The 12362-nt window shown below is 49.0% G+C and overlaps 1 long non-coding RNA gene across 1 annotated transcript in view; it reads left to right on the forward strand.

Moving 5' to 3' along the window:
• Positions 1-755: 755 nt before the first annotated feature.
• LOC142262759 (uncharacterized) overlaps positions 756-12362 on the forward strand; it is a 38995-nt gene continuing 27388 nt past the window's right edge. The window contains exon 1 of the long non-coding RNA XR_012730039.1: positions 756-858. This is a non-coding gene — a long non-coding RNA (uncharacterized LOC142262759). The remainder of the gene's footprint in view (positions 859-12362) is intronic.

Below are 12362 nucleotides of genomic sequence, written 5' to 3' on the forward strand. Positions count from 1 at the left end.
GGATCTGGGTTCGGACACTTACCTCCCCGCAGGGTCCGCACTGCCTGCCGTACGGAGAAAGAGACTGTACCCCAAGAGGGACAGTCGAGGCCCCCAAACGCTTCAAGCTACGAGGACTAAACTAACAGAGTGCCGGGATAGAGCAATCTGGGTCACTACATTGGCACTGATACTCCTGGGACCGGAACCAGCAGGCCGAGGGGCCATGTGAGTAGAGACTGTTAAAGTTAACCTGATGTGGGCCACATCATTATACACCATACATCTCCCAGGCACAGCCCTACCTGCAGAGGGGCTACCATCACAGCTGCCACTACCATCAGCTCTGGGAGTACCCACATACAGCAGCGGCGGTTCCCCACCTCTAACCACAGGTGGCGTCACATGACAAAAACTCTTTTCTCCCCTGTAAATACCCCCATTAACAAAAGGGGCCCAGAGCACAGGACCGGGCAACGGCCACCAGAGTGACATTCCCATTTGTTACCGCCCGGGACCGAGTACCCCCTTCTCTGGGCGACACATCTGTACCTGAACCCCAGACCATATCAATTTCATTATTGATTGGACACGTCACGTGATAGATTTATATTGCGGTCTCCTTGCTGCCCCATAAACAGTTAACTTATACAAAGTACAACTTCCTCTTTTTTATACAAAAAAGCCAGCTAGCCATAGTGACATGGGTAACTTCCTCTTTCCAAAGCGACTCCCTTCCAGACAGTCAAAAACAACCGAGCCAGCGCTGATCGACATAAAATATCCACCACTGAGGACTCTCAGCGCTTTTATAGCATTTGAGAGAAAATAAAGACACAAGATCTAATACGCAGGTGTCTGAACTCGCCAATTACACAGGTAAGAACAGTTCTGTATATAGCCTTTTTCATACCTGAATTCAGCGTATATCTTCTTCCTCATTTTGCTCTAAAGCCAAGGAAGCTCGCAGCTTCTGCTCTTCACAAAACAGACAAACACACATTAGACATCACATTATGCAGAGGTTTTAAGATGTTTGTGATGTTTGATGTTACGAGTCTCTTTACATAATGTCGTCATAACAAATATACCAATTCTTGCAGCTACATACACTAGTGGTGCCAACATTCCCTTCTGTAGGATGCCTTGCAGAATGCCCATCAGCCTCCCACTTATACCCTTATACCAATTAGCGAGATTAAGAAATGAAAAAGTATTGATCCACCAAGAGTCCTTGTTTTCATGGTGTTCCTGTAACCATTTGTCCCTCATTTCTTTAATTATTTCCATCTTGGCATTTACGTGAAAATTTCCTTTGGGGTCTATGTAGTAGCAACAAGTAGGGCCTATAGCTGGGTTTACACACTGCAACATCTCAAACGACATCGCTGTAACGTCACCGGTTTTGTGACGCAATAGCGATGTTGTTTGCGATGTTGCAGTGTGTGAATCCTATCAGCGACCCGGCCCCTGCTGTGAAGTTGTAATCGTTACAAATCGTTCAGGACCATTCCTAGGTCCTTTGTTTCCCGCTGTGCAGCATGAAGTTTCAGTGTGTGAAGACTTTGCAGAGACTTTGTTAGCAACTTCCCTTTCAAAAGGCTGCTTATCAACGTCCCCAACAACCAGCTAGGTCGCTCTGCAGGTCCGGATCGCTGTTGAGTTGTTGGCCAGGTTTGCCTGTTTGAATGCTCACCAGAGACTTAGCAGAGACTTAGGGAGGTCGCTATTGCGTCACCAAACCAGTGACGTTACAGCGATGTCCTTTGCGATGTTGCAGTGTGTAAACCCAGCTTATCTGACACATCCCACCCTCCTTAGCAGTCAACTAGTCCAATACTATTGTATGCTGATTAACCACTGTAATAATCTGAGCCTGTACTGCATTGGTCTGGTTTACTATCCCCAGTACTTCCCATGTGTGGTCATATAGATAGTCAGTCGATTCCACCAATTTATTCCACATTTCTATTATGAAAGGGTAAATGAACATACTACTAAATAATCTATTTGCATACCTCCCAACTTTTAAAGAAAGGAAAGAGGGACAAAGTATGCGTCGAGCGCAGCGCGCCACGGCACATTTTGACCATACCCAAGCCACACACATTTGGCAGTAAGGATTATACAGCAGATGTCCCGGACTGTTCATTCATATTCATAGTGTGGCGCCCTGGACAAGCCAGGTAGCCACATGAATAACATTCACCCCCCCACCCCCGGACAGTGACACCGAAGTCAGACACAAAACCCTTGTTGCCTCCCTCCAGGGGCTGATGTCCACACCAGGTGGGGTGGAGCCAGGCGGTTGGCCCCACCAACCGAGGAGTTCACAGTCCTGGAGGCAGGAAAACAGTGAGATCAGTTTAGACAGTGAAAGAGAGTGGAATAGACTGGTGTCTGGGTCGGAGCCCAGAAACGGACAGTGAGGTTGGCAGACGGTGGTGGCCGTCTGCAGGAGAGGCAAATCAACACGGAACCGTAGGACCGGGGTCGGGCGGTAGCCCGCCGGTACCGAACCAGGGAGCGAAGTGAAGCCAGCACACACAGGCAGGGCCTGCGAACCCCGACCAGGCTTGGAGCCGCCGTCAAAGGTCAAATCCGTCAGTGACCGGAACCCCAGGGGTTTCCTAGCAGCCAAGACCCGATAAAAAGGCAACCGTCCAACCAGTAGAAGGAAATACGGCTACCGCCACAGCTAGAATTCCAAGGGCCAGAGCCTGCGGGCAAAAGGGCTCCTCCGGCACATATACGCTGGGGAGCGGGTTACCGGTGGGAAGCCATCGGAGCCGAGCATACGAACAGGTGCAGGGAAAGACAGCCGCCATCAACTGTCCGGGAGAAGCCAGAGCAGCCGGCTGCGGGACCCGTCCATCCAGCCGTTTGGTTTACCATAGACTTGGCGTGTATCTGTTGCTGAGTAAGTGCACCAGTGCCATCCGGCACCGCGCCGCGCTTTCCCCGCGACCCTGCACCTCGCCAGCCCTGCCTCCCCGTCACCTCACCGGGCCCCGGGACTACCAGCCCCTACCCACGGAGGGGGAAAACATCCCAGCTGCTCCCTAACAACGCTTCCGGGATCCCCGTCACCAGCAGCGGTGGTGCCCACCTTCACCACAAACCGTGGGTGGCGTCACGGACTCAATCCCCAAACCAAAACAATCCCCCTTTTCACTCACGGGCGTGGAGCGCCGCTCGAGTCCCCGGATCTGGCCCACCGCTCGAGGCACCGAGCAGCAGCAGCCGGACCCGAGCGCCAGCGCAGCCGAGCGGCGCCCCGCCGCCCGCGACAATAGCAGCCAGAATTTTATTATATTTCTATGTGTCACTATATGACATGTTGATTATTTGTGCCTATAAGGCCGTGGTCACACATTGCATAAACTCTGTTTCTTTTTGTTTCTGCCGCTGACTGCACCAAACTACACAATAACAATCTCCTCTGATTTTTCCATTTTTGCTGTATTTTTTCTGCCTTTTCTCCATTAGTTAATGTGTTGTTGGTTGAGATGTGAATCTGCGTTATTAGGTGTTTGTATTGTAGAGAAGCTTTTTCCTGCATTTTTTTAGCTCCACATTGAAACCTCTAGAGAACCCCCCCCCCCCCCCCAAACCGCAGAGATCAGCGGCGTCTTCTCATGGAATAATTTCATCCACTTTGCTTGGACAATTAAAAACAGCAGAATAAATGTGCCAAAAAACAGCAGAAAAAAATGCAGCATTTCCACTACATATGAACACGGACTAATTGTCCAAGCAAAGTGGATGAGATGTCATAAAATCTCCAGCTTCAGTGTCTAAAGACGCCGCTGAACTGTGCGGATTTGGTGTTTTTTTTCTTTATAAGCTTCAGGATTCACATCTGCACCAAACATGTATCAAATAAGGGGACAATGCATAAAAAATACCACAAACAGCATACATTTTTATAACATTTTTTATGGGTTGTAATAAAGAAAAATAATAAAATTGCGCCATTTTTTTCCGCCATTTACCGATCCCCATCAATAATCTCATCGCTGTCTTGTTCGGGTCGTTACGATTACAGGGACACCAAATATGTTCATGTTATTTGCTGATTTGTGATGTTTATTATTTTATAAAAAAAAGTGTAATAAAATTACATTATTCTATTATTTTGTTTTATTAGTTTTAGTAATTTTATTAGAAGAAAAAAAAAATCTCTTTTCCTCTCCGTCTAGAATACAGGACATAGAGACGCTGCTGTGTACAATGGAGCTGTGTCTTGTGTAATCAGGGCTTCATTGTAGGTTCATTTATGTAAAATCCTCCCTCTGACATCATTGATTCCCAGTGGCTCAACAGCTTAGATCAGGTAGAAAGCCTAAGGCTATGTGCGCACGTTGCGTATTAGCATGCAGTTACGCTGCGATCTGCACCGCAGCGTAACTGCATGTGTCCTGCGTCCCCAGCATAATCTCTGAAGATTATGCAGGAGACGTGCGCACGTGGCGTATTAGAGCACAGCGCTTCGGCTGCTGCCTGAAGCGCGCGTTCTAAGAAGTGACATGTCACTTCTTTCCTGTGCTCTGCATGCAGCACCCGCTCTGTCTATGGGAGGGGCTGCAGTCAGAGCGCATGGAATCGGCTTTTTTTTTCATTACGGACTCTTTCTGCAGTGATTTGGAGTGCACGTGTGCTGTTCAAATGGCTGCAGAAATGTCTGCAGTGACAGTACGCAACGTGCGCACATAGCCTAAGAGGCTGCTGGACATGTTTGAAAGTTGCTGGTTTGAATCTGAGGTGGAGAACATAAAAAAAAAAAATTAAATTTGTATTTTATTTTCCTCATTTCTTTATAGTAGTTTTATGGGAAGAAATGAATCTGACTCTTTCGTTCACCTACAAAGAGATGCAGCATTTATCTATCTATCCATCTAGGATTTTATCTATCTATCCCTCTATCTATCTATCTATTATTTATCTATCTATGATTCTATCTATCCATTATCTATCTATGTATATATCTATTATCTATCCATCTATCTATTATCTATCTATGATTCTATTATCTATCTACAGTATCTATCTATGTATCTATCTATTATCTATCATGTATCTATATATCCCTCTATCATCCATCCATCCCTCTATCATCCATCCCTCTATCATCCATCTCTCTATCATCCATCTCTCTGTCATCCATCCCTCTGTCATCCATCCCTCTATCATCCATCCATCCCTCTATCATCCATCCATCCCTCTATCATCCATCCCTCTATCACCCATCCCTCTATCATCCATCTCTCTGTCATCCATCCCTCTGTCATTCATCCATCCTTCTATCATCCATCCATCCCTCTATCATCCATCCCTCTATCATCCATCCCTCTATCATCCATCCCTCTGTCATCAATCCATCCCTCTATCATCCATCCCTCTGTCATCCATCCCTCTATCATCCATCCATCCCTCTATCATCCATCCCTCTATCATCCATCCCTCTGTCATCAATCCATCCCTCTATCATCCATCCCTCTGTCATCCATCCCTCTATCATCTATCCCTCTGTTATCCATCCCACGATCATCCATCCATCCCTCTATCATCCATCCCTCTGTCATCCATCCCTCTGTCATCCATCCCTCCCTCTATCATCCATCCATCCATCCATCCCTCTATCATCCATCCATCCCTCTATCATCCATCCCTCTATCATCTATCCTTCTACCATCTATCCATCCATCCATCTTTGCAGCTGAATAATCTGCTTCTGGTTCCTCTACTACAATACAGAGGTTAAGATAACCAAATCTTCCTATGTTTTCTAATTCAGGCAGTGGCTCAGCAATGAGCTTCACGGTTCACGGGTTTGAGTCACGGCCGCCCCCATAATCCAGAGCCACTGAAAATTTAATTTAATTTATTCACTGCACTGAGGGGAGGAGTCGGGACATCAGCTGTGAGCCATGGGGCTGTGGGACACACCTCTAAAATCGGGGCAGTCCCGCAGAATCCGGGACGGTTGGGAGGGGTATGTATTTGCTACCCCCATTTCCACTATATGAAGTCTATCATTTGGTCTAGGTTCATCATCTAAAGCTTGTCTATATAATGAATGTTTTGGGACAGCATTTATATCTAAGTGACCATGAGGTCGTATGAAGGTAGCAGGTGTAAGGCGTGCTAATGTGCAGGTTCCTTCTGCACCTGGAGGAAGCCATTTATAAGCCCGATGGCCACACACTAGATATAAATCTTTAGGTATGTAGGGTATGGTGTCGGTGGGTCTCCCAATACAACGTATATAAGTCAAAAATCCTTGCATCAAAGGTTTGGCACACCAAGTTCAGTTGTTTTGGAAACCGACCTCATTCCCTCGGCATGTCTAAAGCAGGCTTTACACGCTGCAATCTCACTAGCGAGCTCGCAAGCGATCGTACCCGCCCCCGTCAGTTGAGCGACACGGGCATATCGCTGCCCGTGTCGCACAACCTCGCTTACCACCGCCGTCACACGCACATACCTGCTCTGCGACGTTGCTCTGGCCAGAGAACCGCCTCCTTCCTAAGGGGACGGGTCGTGCAGCGTCCCAGCGACGTCACACGGCAGCCGTCCAATAGAAGCAGAGGGGCGGGGATGAGTAAGACATAAACATCACGCCCACCACCTTCCTTCCGCATAGCCGGTGGAGGCAGGTAAGGAGATGTTCCTCGCTCCTGCAGTGTCATACATAGCGATGTGTGCTGCCGCAGGAACGAGGAACAACATCGCTAATATCCTGAAAACGATTTTTTGTTTCAGGACGACCTCTCCACGGCAAACAATTTTGCCCTCTTTTGCGATCGTTTAAGATCGCTCTTAAGTGTTACACGCTGCAATATCGTTAATGAAGCCGGATGGGCGTCACAAACACCGTGACCCCGACGATAATTCATTAACGATATCGTAGCGTGTAAAGCCCGCTTTAGACTCAAATGGGTAATTAAATGGGTCAAGTTATTCACAAGTCTGTGCCGCATCTATAAACCACAGTTCACTATTATTCACATGTCCATGATTACTTTTCTGGAAACAACTATCATCAGAAATACTAGAAGTGCGCTCACACCTTTCCCAGTCCTTGGAGTGTGGATATCACAGGTTTAATTTAAGTCCTTTTAGTGGATTTTCACCTACTGGAAATTTCTTAGTCCTGTGTGTTATGAATTTACCTTGCACAAGGTCTCGCTCATACCAATGTTTTAAACTTCGTATAAGATTTATCTGTAACCATGGGCTCTCCACCCACCCCGCAATTTGAATCGGAACCACATGGCTGCTGGTGAGGTTTCCTCCATTATAGCGGACGGAATCAAAAGTCTCTTCGTGGAAACAGCTATAGTTGAAATCCTCATATGGAGTCAGGGGCACAGCGAGATATGGCATAGAATTAGAGGATATTGGGCTATGAGTGCATATCCAGCAGTTCTTAGGGCGGTCTCCAGAGTCCATGTCTCGGAGCAAGACTTGGTGATGCTTTATCAGTTTATTATCCCAGTCCTCTTTTAGCTCCTCATTAAGAGTCCAGGCAAGGAATACAATTGACATCAGCATGGTTCAGACAGGCAGGGTCATCATTTCTGCTTTTGCCGGGGTTCAGGATCCAAGTGTCTTTGCCTTGGAGCTTGACGGAAGTGGCAGTGGCCAGTATCACTTGAAATGGCTCACTGTATGTAGGTTCCAGTGGTCTCCTTATGTGTCTCTTGACCACGACCCATTTTCCTGGTGCCATTGTGTGTGTGCCACTTGAACAGTTGGGGTCTGGGATAGAGGAGAAAACACGTTTATGAATAACAGTCAGATGTTTGTGCAACTCAAGGACATATTCAGTGAGAGAACCATATGAAGCCTGCAATTGCTGTTGGAAATCTAATACTACTGTGACGCCCTGGACCAGCCAGGTAGTCACAGGTAGCGCCCCGCACAACACCTGTCCCCTAACAAGGTGTCAGCAGCCAACCACTAGAACCCTACGCCACCTTCCTCAGTGCTTGATGGACACACCAGGGGGAAGAGTCAGGCGGTTGGACACGCCCACCGAAGAGTTCAGAGAGCCTGAGGTGGGAAAAACGTCAGTTCAGTTTGAGAGTTCAGTGGAGGAGGTCAGGCCTGTCTGACAGGCCTGTAGCAGACTGACAGGTGCCAGGGTAGGAGCCCGGGCACCTTTGGCTAGGAGGCATATGGAGGCCTCTGCCTGCAGGAGCCGGGAAGACGGCTCACTGGAACCGTGGTGGACCGGGATAGGATAGTGGCCCGCTGGTACCGACCCGGGGAACCGACTGAAAACTGGAGCACAAGAGGGGGGTACTCAGACCCTGAAGCTAAGGTCCAGAAACCACTGGGGGCTAACTAATTCACTGATTGGTGAGTATGTGTGACGGCTCTGGGCGATGTTGTGCGGCACGGGCAGCGATATGCCTGTGTCGCGCAACAGATGGGGGCGGATACCCACACTAGCGATATCGGGACCGATATCGCAGTGTGTAAAGTAGCCTTTAGTCTTCCCTTCGGGGAAGGGTGAGTGCTGCGAGTAGCTGCTCTACCACCTGTGCATTCTTTATGGGTTTGCCAGCAGAGGTCAGGAAATTACGGCTCTGTCAAATGGCGCCAAGGTCGTGTGTTACCACAAAAGCATATTGTGAGTCAGAAAAGACATTAATCTCCTTACCTCTTCACAGATTGCATGCTGCAGCGAGTGCTTTCAGCTCAGCCTCTTGTGCAGAACAGCTGTAGGTGAATGGTTCTTTTATTACTGCCATACCATTGTGAACTACTACATGCCTGATGATGAAGCATTCTTGATCATTGTCCCAAGCTCTGGAACCATCTATAAAGTACTCAGCTGAGGGGTTAGTGAGAGGTACATCAGTGATATTCTGCTTCCATCAATGCCTGACAGTTATGTTCATGTGTCAGGTCTACCTGAGCTTCCTCATCTGCTAATTTGCAAAATAGAGGCATGTCTTGGCTCACAGTTTCTCCCTTTTCCCAACCCTGATCTTCTCCTCCCTTTTCTAAATCCAATGGTAATAGTGTGGCTGGATTTAGAACATTACAACATTTGATAACAATATGGGGGTGTGAGAAGGGATACTTCATATTTGGTCAGTCTGGATGCTGAGAGATGGCAGGTCTGAGCCTGTTGGAGTATTTCAGATACAGCATGAGGAACTTGGAGTGTGAGGGAATTGCCTAAAGCCTTGTGCGCACTAGGCGTTTTTGCTGCGTTTTTAGCGCCGTTTTTTACAGCGTTTTTGTGCTGAAAACGCAGTGACATTGCTTCCCCAGCAATGTCTATGGGTTTTCAAAAGTGCTGTCCGCACACAGCGTTGTTTTGTAGCTGCGTTTTTGTGGTGACCACAAAAATGCAGCATGTCACAGTGTTTTTCACTGCGTTTTTCACCCATTGAGTTCAATGAGATGTTCAACAACGCAATGAAAAACGCACATAGCTGCGTTTCTATGACTAAAAACGCAGCTATAAACGCAAGGGGTGGGCAGTAAAGTGACGTGTAAAGGAAGAGGATTCCTTCTGTTGGTAAACACAGAAGCATGAATCCTCCCGGTACCGTCACCGCTGCGTCCATAACCCGCCCGGTGCCATGTCAGCTCCGTGCGGCGCCATGTCTGTGCGGGAGGTGGAGGCAGCGGCGAAAACAAAAGTGAACAGTAGAAAACAAAAATGTCATACTCACCTGTCTGCAGGGTCCCGGTGCCATGCCCGCTCCCAGCTCCTGTCCTGGTACCGCCGCTCTGGCTATGTGCAGTTGTCGCGGGCGGGGAGGAGGGTGTCAGCACACCGCACTCACCCCCTTCTGCTCGGGTCCGGCAGCTGCTCCTGGTGGCTCGAGCTGTGGGCCGGATCCCGGGGTTTCTCGAGCGACACTCCTCGCCCGTGAGTGAAAAGGGATTTGTGGTTGGGTGTGGGGATTGTGATAGTTCGTGACGCCACCCACGGTTGTGGTGATTGCACCACCGCTGCTCAGTATGGGGGTCCCGGGGATGGTGATGCGGAGCAGCCAGGTGTTGTGTTGCCCCTCCGTGGGTAGGGGTTGGTGATCCCGGGGCCCAGTGATGAGATGTAAAGTGTAGGGCCCGGTGGGCGCAGGGACGCGGGGGCAGCGCTGTGCCTTGCGGCACTGTGGTACTCACTCAGCCTGAGACGTGGACACAGTTTGTACGGTAAACCAAACGGCTGGTAGGACGGTCCCACAGACGGCTGCACCTGCACTCCCGGTAGGTGACGGTGATGTCCCTCTTCCTTGCACCTTTGTTCTACTTGTGGTAGCGGTGGATTCCCTCCGGTTACCCGCTCCCCGGCTGCAATCTGGGCCGGAGGAGCTCTACACTTTGCCCGCAGGCGCTGGCCCTGGGGAAACTGGTGCCCTGGCGGTGGCGGTGTCTCCCCGGTTCAGGTTGGGCTGTTGCCTTCACTCGGGACTTGGTTGTTGGGGGAGCTGCGTCCCCGTCACTGACGGATTTGGCAAATCTGGCGACTCCTAGCCTTGCCGGGGTCCGAGAGGCCCCTGCCTTGGTGCTGACTGTCCTTCGGAACACTGCTCCAGACCACCGGGCACACAGCCAACGGGGTCCTTCCAGGAACTTCCAAACGGTCCCCCTCCAGACAGTCACCGCCGTTGCTGACCTTGCTGATCTGGCCCTCACAAAGCTGGACCCTTCAGGCTGTCTTCCTTCGCTGTCACTTTTCTTGCTTTCCTCCTTTACTACTTTCCTACTTTCACTTTCTTAACTCCTCCACTTAGCTCCTCACTCCTGCTCCTCCCTGAGCTATCTGCACTCAAGCCCTGCCTGGGCTACTCTGCCTGGTTACTTCCTGCCTCCAGAGCTGTGAGCTCCTTGGTGGGCGGAGCCAACCGCCTGGCCCACCCCCTGGTGTGCATCATCAGACTCCTGGAGGAAGGCAACAAGAATTTCTGGTTAGCTGTGATGTGCCTACCTGGAGTGTGGGGTGTGGTGGTGTGTGACCTGTGTCCCCTGGCTTGCCCAGGGCGACACACAGTCTCCCTGGGGCACGTACGAAGCTTGCAGGACCTGGCGGTGGATCACCTGATGCAGTCACCTGACGCATCAGCTGATCGTAATTCTCGCGGTGTCGCCGGCTTTTTCGCGCCCGGCCGGCTATCAGCTGATCCTGCCGTCAGGAGACTTCATCAGCTGATTATCGGCAGCTCCTGCAGCAATGGGACAGGATCACACTCTCATCCGATCGCTCCAGGAGCTGCCGGTAATCAGTACAGACGTGAGTATTTTTATTTTTTTTTTTTACACCGATGCATCAGCTGATTGTATAATCGGCTTTTATACAATCAGCTGCTGTGTGATGTGATTCACGTCCTTTAACCTGACACATCATCTGATCGCTTTGCCTTCCAGCAAACCGATCAGATGATATTGGATCCGGATTGGACGGCGCGGGACCCTTGACCCAGGATTACTGTGGAGGGGGATTCTTTATTTCAATAAAGATGGAGTCACTAATTGTACTGTGTTTTATTTCTAATAAAAATATTTTTGTGTTGTGTTTTTTTTTTTTTTATCTTAACTAGAAATTCATGGTGGCCATGTCTAATATTGGCGTGACACCATGAATTTCGGGCTTAGGGCCAGCTGATAATATACAGCTAGCCCTAACTCCATTATTACCCAGCAAGCCACAGTCACCAGGGTAGCTGGAAGAGTTGGATACAGCGCCAGAAGATGGCGCTTCTATGAAAGCGCCATTTTCTGGGGCGGCTGCGGACTGCAATTCGCAGCGGGGGTGCCCAGAAAGCTTGGGCACTCTGCACTGCGGATTCCAATCCCCAGCTGCCTAGTTGTACCTGGCTGGACTCAAAAATTGGGCGAAGCCTGTGTCATTTTTTTTTTAATTATTTCTTGAAATTCATGAAATAAAAAAAAAAAAAAGGGCTTCCCTATATTTTTGATTCCCAGCCGGGCACAAATAGGCAGCTGGGGATTGGGGGCAGCCTGTACCTGCCTGCTGTACCTGGCTAGCATACAAAAATATAGCGAAGCCCATGTCATTTTTTTTTTCTTTTTGGGCAAAAAACTCCTGCATACAGTCCTGGATGGAGGATGCTGAGCCTTGTAGTTCTGCAGCTGCTGTCTGCTCTCCTGCATACACTAGTTCTGCAGCTGTCTGCTCTCCTGCATACAATGAACATTTTGAAGAAGGGTATGACATCAGACCTTTTTTTTTTTTTTCATCAACAATCTTTAATGGCATTGTGCACTGATTAAAAACGCAGTTAGCAAAAATGCAGCAAAAAACACACCAAATCGCGGTAAAAAACGCATGCGTTTTTGTCGCGTTTTTTTAGCCGCGGGTGCGTTTTTTGAGACAAAAACGCACATAAAAA

This window comes from Anomaloglossus baeobatrachus, unplaced genomic scaffold (genome assembly GCF_048569485.1).
Source record: "Anomaloglossus baeobatrachus isolate aAnoBae1 unplaced genomic scaffold, aAnoBae1.hap1 Scaffold_2529, whole genome shotgun sequence".
NCBI classification, from domain to species: Eukaryota; Metazoa; Chordata; class Amphibia; order Anura; family Aromobatidae; genus Anomaloglossus; species Anomaloglossus baeobatrachus.